The 18619-nt window shown below is 41.5% G+C and overlaps 1 protein-coding gene across 7 annotated transcripts in view; it reads right to left on the bottom strand.

Annotated features, from left to right (window-relative positions):
* The window catches only part of lrfn2b (leucine rich repeat and fibronectin type III domain containing 2b), a 104478-nt gene that overhangs the window by 36105 nt on the left and 49754 nt on the right, over positions 1 to 18619 (bottom strand). For 2 of the 7 annotated variants that reach the window (XM_031865908.1, XM_031865909.1), the window contains one exon: positions 12513 to 12612. The exons of 4 other annotated variants lie outside the window; for them this stretch is intronic. The gene's annotated coding sequence lies outside the window, so the exon portion shown is untranslated. Of the gene's footprint in view, positions 1 to 12512; positions 13303 to 18619 lie in introns of those variants that run through there. One more of the 7 variants, XM_031865910.1, reaches the window with a different exon arrangement.

The raw sequence follows: 18619 nt of genomic DNA, 5'->3' as shown, positions 1-18619 counted from the left end.
CACAAGCACCAGTACGGTGGCCTCCAGTACAACAGTTACCAGTAGCAAAGGCACATTTTCAGAAAGTGTCACATTTTAACGTGACTTTGCTGGAGTGTGTTTGCACTTGCAAGAACATGTGCAAACATAATTACTTCTGAAGTGGAACTTAAGAATGTTGCCGACACAAAGTATCTACACGAGTCCTTGTTTTCCTCCTCCTCCTCTTTAGTCACCCCCCCCCCCCCCCCTCCCTCTGTATCTGAATTCCAATTGGACATTTCCGAAGGGAATGTCCCTTTTACACCAGTACAGCTACATTTTACTTTAACGCCTACACAGAGGCAGCATATGACAGTATGAAACATGCATGAGCTGTGTCTGTGTCTGTGTATGAGAGAGACAGAGGAGAAAGGCAGAGATAAAGATGGCGTGGGAGGGTGGGTGGTTCTGTCCTTTGTTCTGCCTGAATGCCTCCTCCAGCACAGCAAGCATCTATCCTGCTGCTCTCCCACTCGTCCTCTGTCTCTGCTTGGACATGCCGCCTGCATTAAGATGGAGGGATTACATTTCTGTCTCCCCGTAGATGACAGACAAACCTTCAACTCAAGTCGTTCGGGGGTTTATTTTTTATGGACAGCTTCAGCTCTGGTTTGATATACAACCATAATCAGTCAGGTGTGATAATCTCCTTTGTTTCCAGTGCAGCTCAAGCTCACCTGGAGACCTTACCTGAATGGCATGGCATTGCATTGTCTGGAAAAAAGTGAAGCACCAATAGAGAACTACATTCGATGCTCATCATGCGAGTGGAAGATGTTTGAGTGTCCCACTGGCTAGATAATTACTGCCACTCTCTTATAATTTTTGTTTGAAAACAGGACTTTTCACGCTTAAAACCCAGGTTTTATGGAATCGTCATTTCCCTTTATGGCCAACAGCATGATCAAGTGAAGGATCATTTTTTTTGCATGAACAGCAGCGCTAAGAACTCCTGCAGCTACACAGCGCTGCCGGCATCAAAAACTAAACCCAAGTGACAGAAGAGGCATCTCACAGAGGTATAGCAGCTGTTTCCAGAGACGCAACTGCGCAGATAAAGGCCCAGCATCATGCTTCAAATAAGTTATTTACATAGGGAGACAAAGCACTTCCAAGGCCTGTGTTTTGTATTATTGATTGGGTCATTCTATAAATTCATAAAGAGTCTTTTATCATTTCCTAAAAGCCACACAAGGATCTAATACTCCACTGTAATTAATTAGGTTTGACGGTAAAACCAAAAAATCTCTAAGTAGTGAATGCCAGATTGAAATCCCGGCCAAGTAAACAAACATTTTGAACTAAAAGTTAGATCCGGCCCCAGAGCCTTTGAGGAGGGAGACTGCAAGTTTGTTAATCTTGATAACACTCTCTGATGTTGTGGTTTTTGCTTTTGGGGGGGAAATAAGATGAGAATATCCCAAGGATACCTGCAGTAATGATGTGTCTGTTGTGGACAGTAATGACAGAGCTGATTAAAGCCACTCTGATTTATGTTTCGCTCCCATCGGAAAATGGGAGCGAAATGTGATATGGGATTATCGCCAAGGGTGAAAACAATTGCAACCACAACATTCACTGATCCACTTGGATGATTAGAGGGGAGTGTGTGTGTGTGTGTGTGTGTGTGTTTGTTTGTGTGTGTTTGTGTGTGTGTCTCTATAAAACCCTTGAAACCAAGCAGATAAACCTGAAGATGTATGGTGGACAAGCCGTCGAGTTGTGTGAATGTAAGAAGGTTTTCATCTGACAAGAACATGAAATATGTCAATTCCCAAAGTGATAAAAGGCTATCTGCTACTACGGTGTACAAAAGAAGCCTTAAGTGCAATTGACATTTAAGTTATTTTTCTTCAAATCCTTTTTAAAGTTCCTTGTTCTGTGCTGTCTTTTGAGAAAGTAATCTGCACTCTAAATGTAGTTGGAAGTGTAGCTCTTCTGCAATGGATTTGTTACCAGTCAAAAGTTTAATTTGGACATTTTCAAAGATCAATTTCTAACTAATCTCACTTGCAAGAATGGACCATTGAGCTGTATAGTGAATCTAACTAAAGATATCTACGTCAATGTGCGCTTTAGTTGAAAAGATAAGTGAAATGCAAAGGGAGGCGTAGAATAACCAACAGTTACCATTAGATAATGCCTCATTTGCATATTTAAACATAACTTTTCAGAAAAACTTAAAATAATTGTCTTAATGTAATCAACTGGGGAAGTTTCATTCATTCCCAATCAACCCTAATTTTACAAAACGGCCGTTTTCTCCAAATAAATTTTTTTCTCAAATCTCCACTTCAGCAGCTCTAACATACACCAAACTTTACACTTTCATTCCTCTCTATATTCTGAAGGTATTCTGAGGGGAATGTTCATATATCATTCATAGCCTGATTTATACAACATTTTACTCCTATAAACATGGAGGAAATTGATTTTTTTTATGACTTGACAGTATTTTCTGATTTATGGCGTGATCTAAAGAGATATCCAAAATTCCTGCTGTAAAAACATTTAACTAAAATATGTCTAGAAACTGAAAACAACGCACACACACACAGTAAACGAGCATAGCTGTTGTGTCTGGGAATGCCACACATCAATTTTACGTGTATCAACATTCATGTTAACACTCATCCCACTGAATCACATGCAAATTGTGAAATATAGTTCAAGGCACTATCATCCATTCTGTGATGATATATTTTACATCTCACTGCCTCTGTAGTCAGCAGACTGTAAAATGGCCTGACTTATTAACTTTTCAAAGCTAACAGGCATGAAGAGAGTAGTGTTAGCGATTTAGCCGCACCATGACAATGCCCACATGGCCTGTGTGTACTCATGGCAGTGTGGAGACGGAAGCTGGTATCACGCCAGGCAGACACAAACAGTGTTTCCATATGGTGGTCCCCTAAGAGGGAGAACATATCTGCTGCTATGCCAGACTGCCTCTGTGATCTGGTCCACTGGGTACTGAGCTGCTTTACACATCAGCACATTGTACCATGTTTTATGCATTCACATTCACCTCAGCTTTTTAGTTATAAGAGCAAGTTGGAGTTTTATTTTAACATGGCGGCCTATGGAGCCAGCCTCTGACCATTTGAGGCACTGCTGTTTTTGGCACCGCATTGGTTCTATTTCTCAGCACCAAAAGTTGCAGCTTCATCGAGACGTCAACCGTTGGTTTGGTCCGTTTTGAAGCCTTGAGTTCATCGATTTGACCGTCGCCATCTTGAAATATGGACACAGCCATGTTTTCTTTTTGCAACGAATAAACACCTGTCAATCACAGTAAGCCCGCCCTAAAGCATACCCTGCCGTATGGTCTGTTTGAGTCTAAATGGACCATACAATCACAATACTTTTAGCAATCAGAGGAGTCGCCCTCTGATGGTCAGTTGAGAGAATGCTAGTTTAAGACACTTCCGCATTGGCTTCACTTGTCAGAGCCGGAGTTTGCCGCCTGGGTGCCACCTGCTCACCAGGAGCACTAAACATTTACACACACTCACACACTCACACACAGATGGCACAGCCATCTGGAGCTATTTGGAACATGGCTGGCAGAGGCATGAACATTTATATAATGCGTAGCAATTTTTACATAAACACATAACACAAAATCATTTCAGATTTGTGTTTTCTTTTTTCAACTTCTACCAAGCGTTTCACATCAATGTTTCACAATAAAAGCCTAGCAGGAAAAGGAGGGATCATGACCATTCATTGACAGTAGCTTAACAGTTAACAATAAAACAAAACAGCAAAGTTGACATGATTAGAATCAATTGAAGAACATAGTGTTTGAGTGAACAAGAGAAATGAGAGCAAACATGATAAAGTGATGAGTAATGTCCCCACTTGACCCTCACAGTGAATACAGTTCTATCGCATCTCTTATCTAAGCAACCAGCATTTCCTAACTCATGCCGGAGTCCAGCTTGTGTTTACAACACAAGCTTTAATTTGAGATCTTACAGAATGAGCTTAACTGGAGATTGGAAGTGATTGGGTAAGACATTTAACATAATGTTAGTGTGGGTAGTTTAGATCAAGTCTAAGGGACTCTGTGAACATCATTGATCAGGTGATGTTCACACCTCACGCCTTTTAAATTGATCCTAATGATGGGTGAAGACATTGCACAGTGTAAAACATCTCAATGAGAACAAAAAAGCACTAATGATGTGGTTAGAGCCAGCACAGGAGGAAACCAAAGCACAGCGGACATTTAACTTTAGAGTGTGCTGCTTGCATTGCTTTGTAGAGTCTTCTGCTGCTGGTTGGGGAAGCAGCACACAACGGCTTCATGGCGTTTGCTCTCTTGACTGCAAGACTTTACTAAACAATTAGTACAGTTAAACTACAGTGTAAAATAAGACGATGACACGGTCACCACTAGTGGCCCCTAGAGCAGAAAATGTTGCTATTTTGCCCTTAGGTGGTGCTAGAGGAACATTCATTTTATTTAAACCTAACTACGTAGGTGTGTTGCCTCACCCTAACTAAGTTGTTTCCTGTGAAGTTTATTTTGAAAAAGACTTTATGCATTTAACGAGTGGAATTGACACGTGTTGCGGTCTCTCGTAGGAAACCGCACGAAAAATGAGGAGTAACTTTCCGTAAGATATTATACAAACTGTTTGAAGATATGTTGGGATGTGTCACATCTCACTGACATGTTTTAACTGTAAAAATATTTTATTTACCCATAATCATGATGTTTCATAACCAGCATAACCAGCTTTAAAAAAACATATTGCCACTGTTGCGCAAGATGGTTGCAATATCCTGCTTATTAGATTTTGATATTATGTGGAAACTTTGACTGATTGCGGTGCAATGAAAGTCCACAGTAAATTTCATGGAAATAATTTCATTTTGATTAGTTTTCCCAGTTACCTTGTTATGGACCGTGTTGGTTTGACCTGGAGGATGTGTTGAGACAAAAAGGTCAGACACCAGAATCACAATCATCCTCTGAAGTGCCTGAATATCAATATCACGTATCATTTCAAATCACGCCTGCAGTTGTGGACACATCTTGTTCGGACGTATAAACAGACAAAGTACAGTAGTCACCTGACTAATAAAGTCACTACGCCCACTCTGCTCGCACTGCGCCAGAGCGTGTGAATGAATATACATAAACGGGCTGGAGATGTGCATAGGTCAACACACAGAGCAGATTATAAAGGTATTCGATTTTCTCTGCGTTTGATATAAAGACAAGTGTGAGATGCTACACAGTGAACCGTTTTCACGTTCCCATTTAATAGGATACAAGTGGGTATCCTCAGTCAACAAGCTGACAATTGATGGTGTTGTGTAACAGGCTGTTGGTGAAGAGGCATTTGAAGTAATGCCATAGACACCTTCTCTTTTCCCTGATAATTGAAGTGTTTGCAACAGGTGATGTTTGTGTTCGGCAAATCACCTTGACGGAGCACTTCCATCTGATGCAAACAGATCCTCTTCTCTTTCTCCGACACACACTGACTGGAAGCTCTGTTGTCTCTCGCTGAGGAGCAGCCGGACGCATCTCACACTGATGTGTGTTTTCAGCAGAACTGCAGTAGACCTCGATGCGTCGTGTAAAGTTAGAACATAATTTGATGCACGTTAGGCGCACGAATTGTGGTCTCACGAGGGCCTTTTTTTTTGGACCCATCCACCAGCACTAGGAGGACTATCGCATAATCTACAGCGGTAGTGAGTTGGCACCATGTTAGACATGTTAGCACTGTTAAGACATCTCATCTCAGGTGAAAATATTGCGGCGCTCAAGCCCTTCAGCAGCCACAGAGCTGGAGCCCGCTCAGGTTTTGCAGATTCGGTGGCTGTAAATACCATTTATTTAGCAGCTCTTTATTTAAAATGACATCACGTGCTATTTCACCTCTTTGTTGTGTTTGTCGTAAGTGTGTTGTTGTTTGGAGATCTTGTGGGAGGGTTTTGCATTTTTAGGGGATGGTTCACCACAAGTGTGAGATTCCCTTTTGTTCAAATTAAATATACCTTTTTCTTAAAAAATGTAATACAAGATTCAGCCCCCCTCCATAGCCCACTCATTGTCACACTCCCTTTGTTGTAATAAATGGTTACAAAGGATCTTAATTATTCTAAGCAGCTGGAAGTAAGAGGTTGTTAAAGAGAGAGAAGAATAAAAATCATAAAAAGCAAAGGGAAATTCTGTTTTCTTTGCAAAACCTGGCAATCATTAGACATCACCATGTAAAGCACATTTCTGTATCTAGTGCTATTTATAAGGATGCATACATCAGCAACATTAAAAGCAAGATAAGGTAGGTAGTCTGAGTACAAGTCTGAGAATAGACGCAACCAACCGAGAACAGGAACAAGGTAAGAACATAAAAATCAACTCTACCACACGGGCTAAGGATCGAGGCGGAGCAGAGATTTTTCTGACGAGAGCAAATTAGAGCGAGAGGAGGAGGAGGAGGAGGAGGAGGATGTGGGAGAGTACAGGATGATTCAGTGGAAGCCGAGGCTATTAGACATAGTTGGCAGTCTTATCGCAGGATGTTGAGCCGATATCTTTGGAGGGGAGGTGAGGGAAGCCCTCTTTCAACTCATTAGAGAGACATTAAGTGCTTTTAATCAACTCATACTGTGCTATTTTGACCAATTTATTGGATTCAATTAGAGTTTTAACACTTGATATCGGCTGAGAATTAGACTACATGTCTGGTGTGAGAATATTCTGAATACAGGGGCCACGCTGATTAACAGGAACATAGTGGAAATGGAGCAAAGAACAGATGTTGTACTGTATTCGATTCCAGTCGAGCGTTCCTGTCTATTAAACAAATGAATTTACAAAATAAAAAAAAAGCTTTGATTTCTTGTAACAAGAAAAAGGTCTTCACATCTCTTCTTTGTATGATCCAGAGTGGTGGACAAATGAATAGGAACACCTGGCACTATAATTTAGCTGAAACAAAGCATTGTATTTGACTGCAGTTAAGGCCCTGATCAATTCATTTATTGATTAAAACATTAGCTTTCTCATCTGGTAACAGAGATAGTCTTCACATGCCGCCACTGACTCACCTATACTATACAGGGGGTGGACAAATTAGCAGGAACATCTGACAGTAAAGGAGTAAAACATTGTACTGTATTTGATTTCAGTAAAGGGTTAGCAGTAAGGTCTGTCAGTCCATCAATCAAATGAATGCATTGTTGATTATTGTTCTCACCGCTGACTCTCATATTACACAGGTCTTGGGGAAATGAACCTGAATGAATGGAACAGAAGTTAAGCATTGTGTGTTGGTGACATGTCCTGTCTATTAAACGCATTCATATAATAATTGAAAAATGTTATTTCACATCTGGCATCTGGTCTTTAGCGCACATATCTTTCCTATGTAGCACACATGGACCGCTCAAATATAGCAGAAGATAAACATTTACACGTTATGGGAATATCTGAAGAGTCGCTCAGATGTGAGTTAGATAGATAAGTTATTCGGCAAGGCGTTTACAAATCCCACTTAGCGCATCAACTCTTTCTCCACAAAGCGAAAAACCACCTCAAGTGTGTTATGGAATATTTCTTATGACTAGTCGGGAGAAGAAAGTGAAGGTTTTCAATCAATACAAAGTAAACAGAGTTTTGATGAACGATCAAGGTTTGTAAAGTCAATTTATTTGCTTGCAAGCAAAGAGAACAGTCTCACAGACACATTGCAGTGATCTGTAAGAGTGGTCTGTCCAAACAGTCACAATGCATGGACATTTATGCTCAGACAGCTTCCTGTTATCTGCTTAGCTAACAAGAATACACAAAGGAGAACACAAATAAAAACAGGTCATCCTTCGAGCCTTAGTATACTTCATTTAAGACAACATGAAGGCGCTTCATCTCCTGTTTGCAAATCCCTTTGTTCACAGTTTGCCTTACAATAAACCGTTTAAAGACACAGCAGATGCTTCCTTTGAAGCCACTGTGACATTGTTAAAATGACCATTGCAGAGACAGAATAGACATTCTTTACCCTCACACATCATATATGCATGCAAAGGTTTACGCCTTTACAACTTCAGATAATGCGTCATAAAGGAAGTAAAAGTATTTCAGACAAAGGATCTCTGTTAGTCAAGGCCTCTCTGTGTCTCTGTCTTACGAAGAAAGAAACAGTGCACAAGATAACAGATAACAAGACACCTGGATACTAAACTAATTAAAATCATCGACTGAAACTACAGTTTGGTGTCTGCACTTTTAGGACTTACATTCTTTAAACCTTCACATGAGACTATGACATATTTTCCCATTACAAGTGAGCGTAAAAACCTTTTTTGCGCAATTGAGGAATTTTTCACCATCCCCACACAGTTTCTTCTAATGCGATATTTCAAAATGTGCATAATGGAAACGTGAACATGATCTTCACATGTCTCTGCCGTCTTCCCCGTGTGTCCTCCTCTGTCCAGAGGACTACACGAGTTGCCTGTTGAGTGAGAGAGCCGTCTCCCTGACCTCTGACCCCTGTAACCGCCTGTGGCGGTCTGCCTTTTTTTCGGGCCCGACCGAGGGTTCGCTCCACCCTGGGAGGGGTGACTTTGATCTGCCAGAGCCGAGATCGCTTCAGCTACAGCCTCTCTGATCCTGAGGGCTGATAGTCGGCAGCATGAAGGCCGACAGCCGTAATACCAGCTGACAAACTGAATCAGTTTATCAGTGAACCAAACACTGCATCAGACTAAGCAGTAGGAGTCCATGTTGCCGAGATTTGCTTGTCACTCGTCTTGCTCTTGAGCAGGTATGAAGGGTGACAAGCCAGTTTAGTGTAGAGCAGGTCATACAGTGATGAACACAACATGGGTTTTTGAAGGCGGAGAGCAAAGTCAATAGCTGCTCTGAAGCTGTCATGTATTTAGTGTGCCCACTGAATATGTATTGACTTCAGAGAGGCCTTTGGAAAAAATGCAGTCTAGGAAAAAAGTACCTTGGTATTTGTTATTAAATACTTTGATTATCAAGAAAAAAGCAGAATAGATGTCTGAGTTCGTAAACAGCAGGTAAGATAACGAACAGGAGCCGTTTCACAAAATTTGCAACATGAGATAATTTCTCTTTAATGACAAGTTTCATAAATCAATAAAAAGTTGCATCCCACATATGACAATGCAACTGCCCTGTAGGATTGCAGATGTATCTGCAATTTGCGAGAGACAACGAGCGGTGAAACATGACGGCCACGATCTGCGTGTGAGAACAGTGCTTTGTCAGCGTTTTTAATGCACTGATCAATTTTGAGATTTTGGGCTATTTTGCATTCATAACGTTCTTCTATCAGACAAAGAAAACATCCAAAATATACATTTAGATGTTTCATTTTACTACTTTGTCTATTTTTGTCTGTAGATTTCTCCTAAATTCACCAAAAATGAGCCGTAGATATACGCCACATTTGCATATTTAAAAGTGACATTTCAGAAAACTGTAATACAAAAAATGATTCCTTGATGTAAGTTATCAACAGGGAAAGTTTCATGGTGATATATATCATTACCGTTTTTTACCCTATTCACCTGAATGAGTGAGTAGCTAGTGTTTTGACCAGCTCCATTAGTCAAATAAATGGCATCATATTTAGTAAAATTGTAATATTTGCCCAATAAATTGGCAAACTGAATAGTAAGAAAAAAGAGACATAAATAGGACCATTTGGCTGTAATGAGATCAACTGTGTGAGTGAAAGGGGAAACTCCTTGATCCTTGATTCCTGGCTTTCAGCATCCCATTTGCATCAGTCTTGAGTGGGAGATGAACTGAAAGGCAATTTGAAAAAATAAAAAATAAAAAACTTTTGAAGCCTGCAGCCGGTGGAGTTTGTCCTTAAGAGGATCCAACTCAACACCTGGAAGGTGTGCCAGAGATTGTGTAAACTCGGCGTCGGTGCGTTAAAAATCCTCACATTATCCGTGAAACATAATCAGAAGGATTTCAGTACGGGAACGCGCTGAATTTCACGGGCAATTCTCAGATTGATCCACTCAAGCTGCAATTGCTGCTGCGGCTCTTTAGGGATAAGAGCACTCGACAGAAAGAATGCGACTGAAGAAAAACATGAAATCCTATCTGTAGAAAAAATAACCCTTCCCTTGTGGCTTTTTAAAACTTCAAAGGAAAAGCAGTTTTATAGGACTGAAAGAGCAGCGGGGTAAGACAAAAGAGGTTAAACCTCTAAAATAATGCTCGACGAGTTATCCTTTGCACCATATACGAGTTCCTGTAAAGACACATTAAGTGGTTCTCATTTAAATTCTGTTGAAGCAGGTATGAAGTTGCATCTTCCTGTATGGTTTTAGGTTTTTCGTCATTTTGTTCAGTATCACTACATCGCCACGCGTTTAGAGCCATTAATGCTCTGTGGTTTGTAAAGCAGACACCTCTGGTGAATGTGTGGTGCATTCAGCATTCCTCTCTCCGACTGAGTTGCTCTGGAAAGCCTCCTGTCCTACCTGGTTGCTCCGGATTGATTTGCTGTTTGAGGGCTGGGTGGTGATGCATGGCTGCCCTCTCCGGATGAAAGAGGCATCTGCTGTCAATGCCTTCAGAGTCAAGCATCTGTCATTCCTAAAGACAGCTTTGGATTAGCTTGAAGAGCGATGAACCCCACAGAGCTCCCACAGCACTGATAGATCCTGGCTCTCACGAGAATCACCTCCCCTTCTTCTAAACCTTCTCCAGCTTCACTGCGCAAATATATTTCTCTGTGATTTGTCTTCATTTCTATGAGCTATTTTAGTTATATTGAATTACAGCAGCAGTTAGTTCAGATTTAGGAAAATTAAATTTAGTTAGGAGGACAAGAAAACACTTGTGGTGTATTTGGGAGGAAATTAAGCAAGTGCCCAATATCTGCTCGATGAGGAGAGCTGCTGAATGATGGAGTGCTGCTAGAATGAGTCCTAAAACCAAGAAAATGAGTATGAGTCAGCATTTTTGCACTTGAATTTAAAAAATGGGTTTTCGGTTAAATGCCTGAAATTTGTGATTAAGGTCTGGTTAAAACGAGCTTCAGTGATTTTCATGGATTCTTCTACGATATAAAATATGTCAGTATACCCGTCTTGTAAATTTAGAAGCTTTTTCGAGACGTGGAGATGAGAAGTGGTGTTCATTTGTTAAGATTATTGTGCTGAACAGAACGTGTAAGTATCATGGACTTATGTTTCCAAAATCCAATGGCCTTTTCGAAATAACCGGTGCGGTGCTAACTTCCGGGTTCGGCCTACAATGATACATCATCCCTGCAGCTGTATTGAGAACGTTTCCAGCCTCTGACATGGGCAGGAGGCTTGTGGCAAACATTGATTTATATGAAGTACAAAAGGCAGCCGCCTGCGGTGTTTGTTCCTACTGCTCTGCAAGCCTGTGGACAATTTTAGCTTCTACTTTCCCTCACAGTCTTTTCACTGCAGCTTTTTGGATATGTGAATCCCAAAAAGAATGACGTTGGCCTCGCCAATCAGAGGTAATGCATTTCTAACGTCCATCTTGTGCTCAGACCTGCCAATCAAAAGGAGTGCACCGAGGGTCAATCCCAGCTCAGCCAGAGCTGTATCGAGACCGAGACAAGAGCAATACTTTGATGGGTTCAGAAACATTCAAGACCAAGAGCGGCACACTGCATGACCCATTTAAGATACCAGAGGCACTCCTCAAATTGATCTGAAAGATCCACATTCCAATAAAAACACCCTCAGAAAACAAATGAAGATTCCCCTTCATTCATTTTTTTTTTAATCGCCATATTACTGTATGGGTATATATAAAGATAAAGACGAGGCTACACTAATAATATCAGTATTATACTATTTGTAGAATTCCAGAGGAGGCTGCATAAGACTACATCCGACTCATGTGATTCCAACATTTCCAATAACTCCAGAGCGTTAGCGAGTCCAAACGGCAGAATTAGATGGAGGCAATTTGATAGGTTGGCGTTTAGTCTTTCAAAAGCAACATTTTCACTCCACAAAACCACCGGCTTCTCCAATTTGCCGGCACACCTGGCTTTTAAAGGGAGTGGGAGATGACACTCCGATTGGTTCAGGCCCCAAAAAAGTATGAATAATAAGGGACGAAATGCAACACAGATTATACGCTGTTTACTAGCAGAAGTGGAGTTGGATACTCCCTAAATGCGCCATGCACTTTAGACCAAGTGCCTTCTATTGTTTAAATAAGGGCCTAATTTAAACTCTCAAATAACAGTTTGGCTCTACAAAAGAACATCATCGATATAAACATCTGTGTTCACTGTATCTACCATTCTTACATGGTTGGGTGTAATGGATCACAGCTTCTAAGGGCTGCGAGGCAGCCTTGAGATAGCTAGTCATGTTGGACTATGACCTACGACAGAAGGCTCTCTCCCCGGGCACATCCTTGTACGGCTTGTGTTGTCGTGTTGCATTACAGTTGGTCACACTCTGGCAGTTCTTACCTGCACTGTGCTGTCTCTCTGCCATAGGTTCACTCACGGGCTCAGCCCGCTAATCACAGCCTCCGCGTCTCTCGCTCCCACACCGACGGAAACAGACGACCTGGAGAATACACAAGACGATAGCACACCTGTGGCTCAGACATGCTCTGTCACACAAAAACAAGAGTCACACATGCCGGCTACAACGAGCTCCCTGCACTAACACACACTTAACGCACCATAACAGAGTTTTCACATGGTTAAGTGCGTATCGTTTTACAACACTGCTGAACCCTTTAAAAGGAATAGTTCATAACTAATTCCTGACTCCTGCACGGTACATACCACACACACAGTCCTCTCATCTCTATTTCTTTGAATGTGTTTTCTCAACTTAGATAATCTATAACAAGTAAAAACCACATCACTGCTTTTAGTGTTGTTACTCGTGGCAATGCATTGTGCAGATTCATTTGAAACTCATAACTACTACAACTGGAGTTATGATTTTGATACCGATCATTATTGTATGATCAGCATCACAATGTAGGTCCAAAGTAAAGAAGTGTGTTCCCTTAGTAACCATAGGGTACAGTGGCTCACAATGAGGCCAGTGTGCACACCTATCAAATCTTAACATATGTTGTGGACAATACTAAAAAACAAAACATATGCACTTATAGGTGCAGTGTCGAAGAGCTTGGGCCAGCCTCGACATTGACATGTCTTTACCAGGGCCGTATACGGCGTCTCTACGTCACTCCTCCGCATTCAAAATTTGGTAACTTCTGTTCATTGGTTGCAAAAAAACAACATGGCGACAGTTGTAATCCAAGATGGCGACAGCAAAATCGCCGAACTCAAGGCTTCAAACCATCAGTCCACAAACTAATGATGGACTGACTACGTCCACTTCTTGTATAGTCTATGGTGATGACTGTCAGAAACTCCTCTCTCCTCTAATCTGCACTTTGGTGGCTGGACAGTAAGAGAACCAATTACAGAGAGACTTTAGTGAGACGCACCTACAGCAGTGACTGACCGACACACACATGACAAGCAAGAACTCGCCAACGGACATTCTCTCACACACACACACACACACATCACTCTGCCCCACCACGCACTTGAGGAAATAAACTGAAAGTTGAATTAGACGTTGAGCTCGAATAGCTTCCTGTCCAGCGATGATTAATAGAGTAACAGCTGGCTGCAGTGCAGGAACCCCCCCCCCCCCCTCGAGATCAGCTCCTGTAACCCCAGTGTCACTGTAACAAGTCTCACTGGACGCTCTGCTGGGAAGGAGATGAATGGTACCGACCTTTTGGCTCTCGCTGCACTGACATTTACAGCTAATTTACACATTTTACATTTGAGCTATTTAGCTCATGTTCCTATTCAGAGTGAATCACAATGTTAGCTTTATAGCTTCCGGTCCCACAGGAGGTGTGTATTTCCTTTGTGATGTCTGATTTGTTTTGCAACCCGACCCTTGCGTCGGGTGAGTTCATAGACTATGAATTTGACCAATGGTTGCCCTCGGAGGGGATTTGCTACTCAAAATATTTCCTCTGGCAGCGACCTGGCTCAGGAAGAGAGCGCTGTTAATAACAGGGTTTTTTTCTGTCTATGGTAAATCCACACAGTGCAGAGCAGAAGAGCACCATGGGCAGACCTCGTATCAATATGTGCAAATCCTGTCTGGCAGAATAAGCCGATGAGATGCACCGACACGGCAGCCCGATCCCACAATCATTAAAATAGGATGCGATCATCCAGTCGACCTGTAAGACACCAGCCTCATCGCACCTGCATCTGCATATTCATCCGACTTGTAACAGCTGAGAGATCACACCCTTCCTTACTTTCAGTTTCTGTCAGTTCCAAAATACGGAGATCGAAACCTTGTATCTCACATGAGGGTTAAAATTAAAACGTGCAGGGAACAGATTCTACGTGCAATATGAGTCATTTTATAGTTTTGGGAGAGTGGTGCACTCACACTCTACTTAAAGATAAACCTTTAAGTGAAAAACCTGCTGCAGTCTTCATTAAATAATCAGTCACGTGGTGTAAAGCAGCGCCTGCTGTTCTCCAGCCACACCTGTGTTCAACATGCATGAGAGCGACTGAGCATGAAATGAGATCAGTTCCTGTGTGGGATATGATCTGAGGCCAGTGATGACTATACTGAAGCACGATAATGACGCACTTAAAGCTACAGTATGCGACAGCCTCACAGCTCCAACCTTGGTGATTCTCAGACGGTCGAAGGTATTTAGTCACTATCCATATACAGTATTATCCACTCCACCAACTTCAGTGTGCTTTTGGTACTATATCTTATTTGATTGTTAATACTGATGATGCATCAACGTGTTTCTTTTAATGTAGCTGGTTGAGATGGAGCTAGTTTTAACTAATTTATATACAATAAGATAGTTTAGTCCAGTGGCTCCCAACATAGGGGTCACAAGATGAATCTGGGTGATAAATAATGGGAGCGTTTTTAAAAAAAATGTAAAATCTGCAAAGAAAAAAGTAGTAAAGGACAATACGGCCCTCTGAAGTGTGGTGGAGTAGAGGTAATAAGAGCAATATATTAGGAATACTCAAGTGTAAGTACAAGTATGTCAAAATTGAACTTAAGTGCAGTACTTGAGTGAATGTGCGGCCCTGGCTGTGGCATAAACAAAGCTGTCACTTCAATTTTTCAAGTTAAAAGATGACACCCAGTCTCATGTGGATTGATGCCACTGAGATTGGGGATTGACCGTGATGCCCGGCACTAGAAAACACAATTACTTACTGTTTTTTTTTTCATTTTCAGAAAAAGATTGCACCATAAACACCTTTTCATTGTCATTCCACACCGGTGTTTAGCTGTCACTTGTGGGCATTAAAGGCCTGTAATCCTCACAAATCACTGTGTGCAGTCAGAGTGCAGGGACAGAGTCTCACATCCTGCAGTAATGAAGTGTGTGATCAGACGCGGGAGCAGGCGACGCTCTACGGACGCGTGTTAATACATTCCGTGCTGTGGGAGGCCTTTGTGTGAGGGAGCTTCCCCCACAAATGAAGCTAATCCGTCCTGACAGAAAAATCACTGCTGCACCAAAATGTTTAATAACCTACTTTACATGATTACACCGTGGTACACCTGCAAAGCTCATTAGCTTCAGGTTATCAAGATCAAAGATTCATGGGCTTTTTATAAGTCAATTAAAAGCGATGAAAGATAATGAGTTTGATGGAAAGCGTTAATAGGCTTTTCAGTTATATGTCTTGTTGAATAAGGGAACATATTGTCAAAGGGCTCGGCTCCCAATACAAGGGGGGGGGGGGTAATAAAGGTGCATCTTTTTTTTCAATTAGGGCTTATTGTTATTGTTTTTTTTTATTAAAAGATTTTGTTGGGTTTAACCGGATGATCACCCAGATTTTAAATTCCCAGCCATCAAAGAGCTGTAGTGCTCATTAAAGCAGAAATCCAGAATATTTCTCCCTGGTGCTTCCTATACGATTGATTGATAACTTTATACTACAGGTTACTTCACCGCTCGGTCTTAAACTAAATATTCTGCCTTCTCTCTCGGGCCTGGCAAATAAAATCTGCTACAAAAAAAGGTTCCTTTTCTGAAGCACAACTCAGGTTTTTCATCGTCATCCAGCAAAAAGAAATCAACATAAATGGAAGTAATTTCACTACATAATACACTCCTTATGTCCTCGTAGATAGGGCAGTAAAACTAAAAGTATGGCTCATTCACACAGCAAACACATTCTATAAATGTGTCTCTTAGCTATCCTCACACTCTTAGCGACAAAACGACAAGTGTGGTCAGATACGCTGTCGCTCGAGCCCTTGTTGATGAAGCTATGACGCCAAATAGCTCTTGAAACCGGCCAACGGCATTTCTTCAGACGGAACAGAACAGGTGAAACAAAACAGATATGGTCGGTTGACGTTGGCTGAAGTGTCAGGTGCAGGTTTTTGGCTTCACATCACCGGCTTCCATTGAAGAGGACTTGCAGCATGTTGCTGCGTGGCTCATTGTGTGAATGCAGCATATCGTCCATGCTCACGGTCCACTCGCCACCTCCGAGGTAGAGATGCGTGGAAACAAGGACTCACAAAAGATCGGGGCAAGATCAATCAAATATTAATCACAATCACGGTTATGTCTGTTAAATGAACATGAATGACTGCAGTATTGACGTTTATATTGCGTGCTCCGCTTATACAGAATTCTGCTGCATATCAAAAAAACCCTCAGGGGTCTGCGGTGATGTCGGCAACCCATCTCGCTAATCCTGGCCACACCTTCACCGACCTGCTTTTATACCGAGTTTATATTGTAACATTTCTCCTAACGATGTAGCTTTGTACAATGGCTTCCTGCTCATGAAACATAAATCAAAGTTATGATGTAGTTACTAAGTATAACGCCTTGATTTTATTCTCAGATTTTGTTTTAAACATTAATTACCCTCTTTATCGTTTCAAAAGAAACTTCCTCACGTCTCATTTTCTCTCCTTGAATGCACCGCATAACAATGAAAAATTCAGCAGTAGGTAAGAAGCTTTTGTTTTTCAGCCTACTTGAATTATTGCCTGCTCTAATACACATTCCACACTCAGGCCTCACATTTATACTCCGTCTGGATATTTACTCTCGTTCCCATTGCATACTGTTTAAACTAATGGGAAACTAATGGAAGCATTCTTCTTGAAGCCACCTCTTAAAACAAGACATGCTTCCTAGTAAAAGGCCAATGTGGCCGTCTGTCTCTCTACATCAATAGAGCTAAGTAGGACGTTAAGGCCTAACGGTTGGGTGCTGGTACAACACAGAATAAAAGTTTCTCGTAGTAACTTTCAGTTGACACTATCCTTGAAAGAAGCACTTTCTTGACATTATTAATGTGGTTCTCAAGTACAGTAAAATGTTGACTACTACTCCCAGTGTGACTATCAAATTGAAATTACCTTATTTTCTAGGAAAAAAACAAACAATAGAAACAATCTGGAAGGCAGAAAAGCTCTCACACTACGATACATTTGTATCTACCACAACATGAACGAGGTGTTTTTCGATGCAATGCTAGACATCTCCAGCAATGACTTCTAAGTCGGGTGCTTTTCTCGACACACTGTCAATGTATGGAGACATTGCGGTTTTGTTTTGTGCCGCTTGTACCCAACATGTCAGCCTGAGGAGACAATTCAGCGCTGACATTTTGGGGTCAGCGTTCAAAGTTCCCGAGAGAAGAACCCTGGAAAGTCTGTTTTCAATGAACAAAATGTGCTCGCTGTGGTCTGCTCGCTGTTGAAATATTAATCTGAAATAAAAGTCCATCCGGATGATCTGCTCCCAAGCAGCCACATTACACGCGCTCTTTCATCGTAAATAGCAGGAATAGACAACACATTCTTACTCCTAACTCGTGAAATACAGGCAGTGCTCTGTGTTGTGCATCATATGCTCGTTACATGCCTGGTGTCTTTTCCAAATTAAACTTCTGTCTTCACAGGACGTTAAGGTTTAGGCAACAAAACAACCTAGTTTGGTTAAAAAATAGATCTCGGTTGATATTAACTTGACTAACGAGTAACAAAACAAGTTGACGTTTACTGTTAGTTTCTCACGGGACACAAACAGCGGTCTACTGGGTGAAAGTCGCTGATCCCACCCACCCGAAGCACTCTAACCGACTATCACTGTCTGACTCTCATGCAAGAGATGTGAGTTTGTGTCCTGCCACGATCAAACAGTTCATGTTGGCTCTTTCTTTACCATAACCATGAGCTTTCCTGAAACCTTAATCATGTTCTAACTATCATGCGTGGATCTCGAAAACTCAGAACTCATTAGAGACAATGTGGGTCTTCCTGGTGACACAGCTGAGATACTTCCCCTACATGAAGACTTGCACATCAATATTTTGTGCCGGTTTCACGGACGCAGTAACACCTGAGACGCTTCTTAAAATCATACTTTTCAATAACGCAACCTTTTGGTTCCAGAAGATGAATCCATATCTGCCACCCCTTGTATAAAGATCCTAACAGCCTGCCCTTTCTTCATCTCCAGCTCTGACATTTTGTGAATTCCTTTTATGACTTC

Source organism: Anarrhichthys ocellatus, unplaced genomic scaffold (genome assembly GCF_004355925.1).
Source record: "Anarrhichthys ocellatus isolate YVR2014 unplaced genomic scaffold, GSC_Weel_1.0 scaffold34, whole genome shotgun sequence".
Lineage (NCBI taxonomy): Eukaryota > Metazoa > Chordata > Actinopteri > Perciformes > Anarhichadidae > Anarrhichthys > Anarrhichthys ocellatus.
Note: the sequence above shows the minus strand (reverse complement) of the source record. Positions and strands in the feature narration are given on the sequence as shown.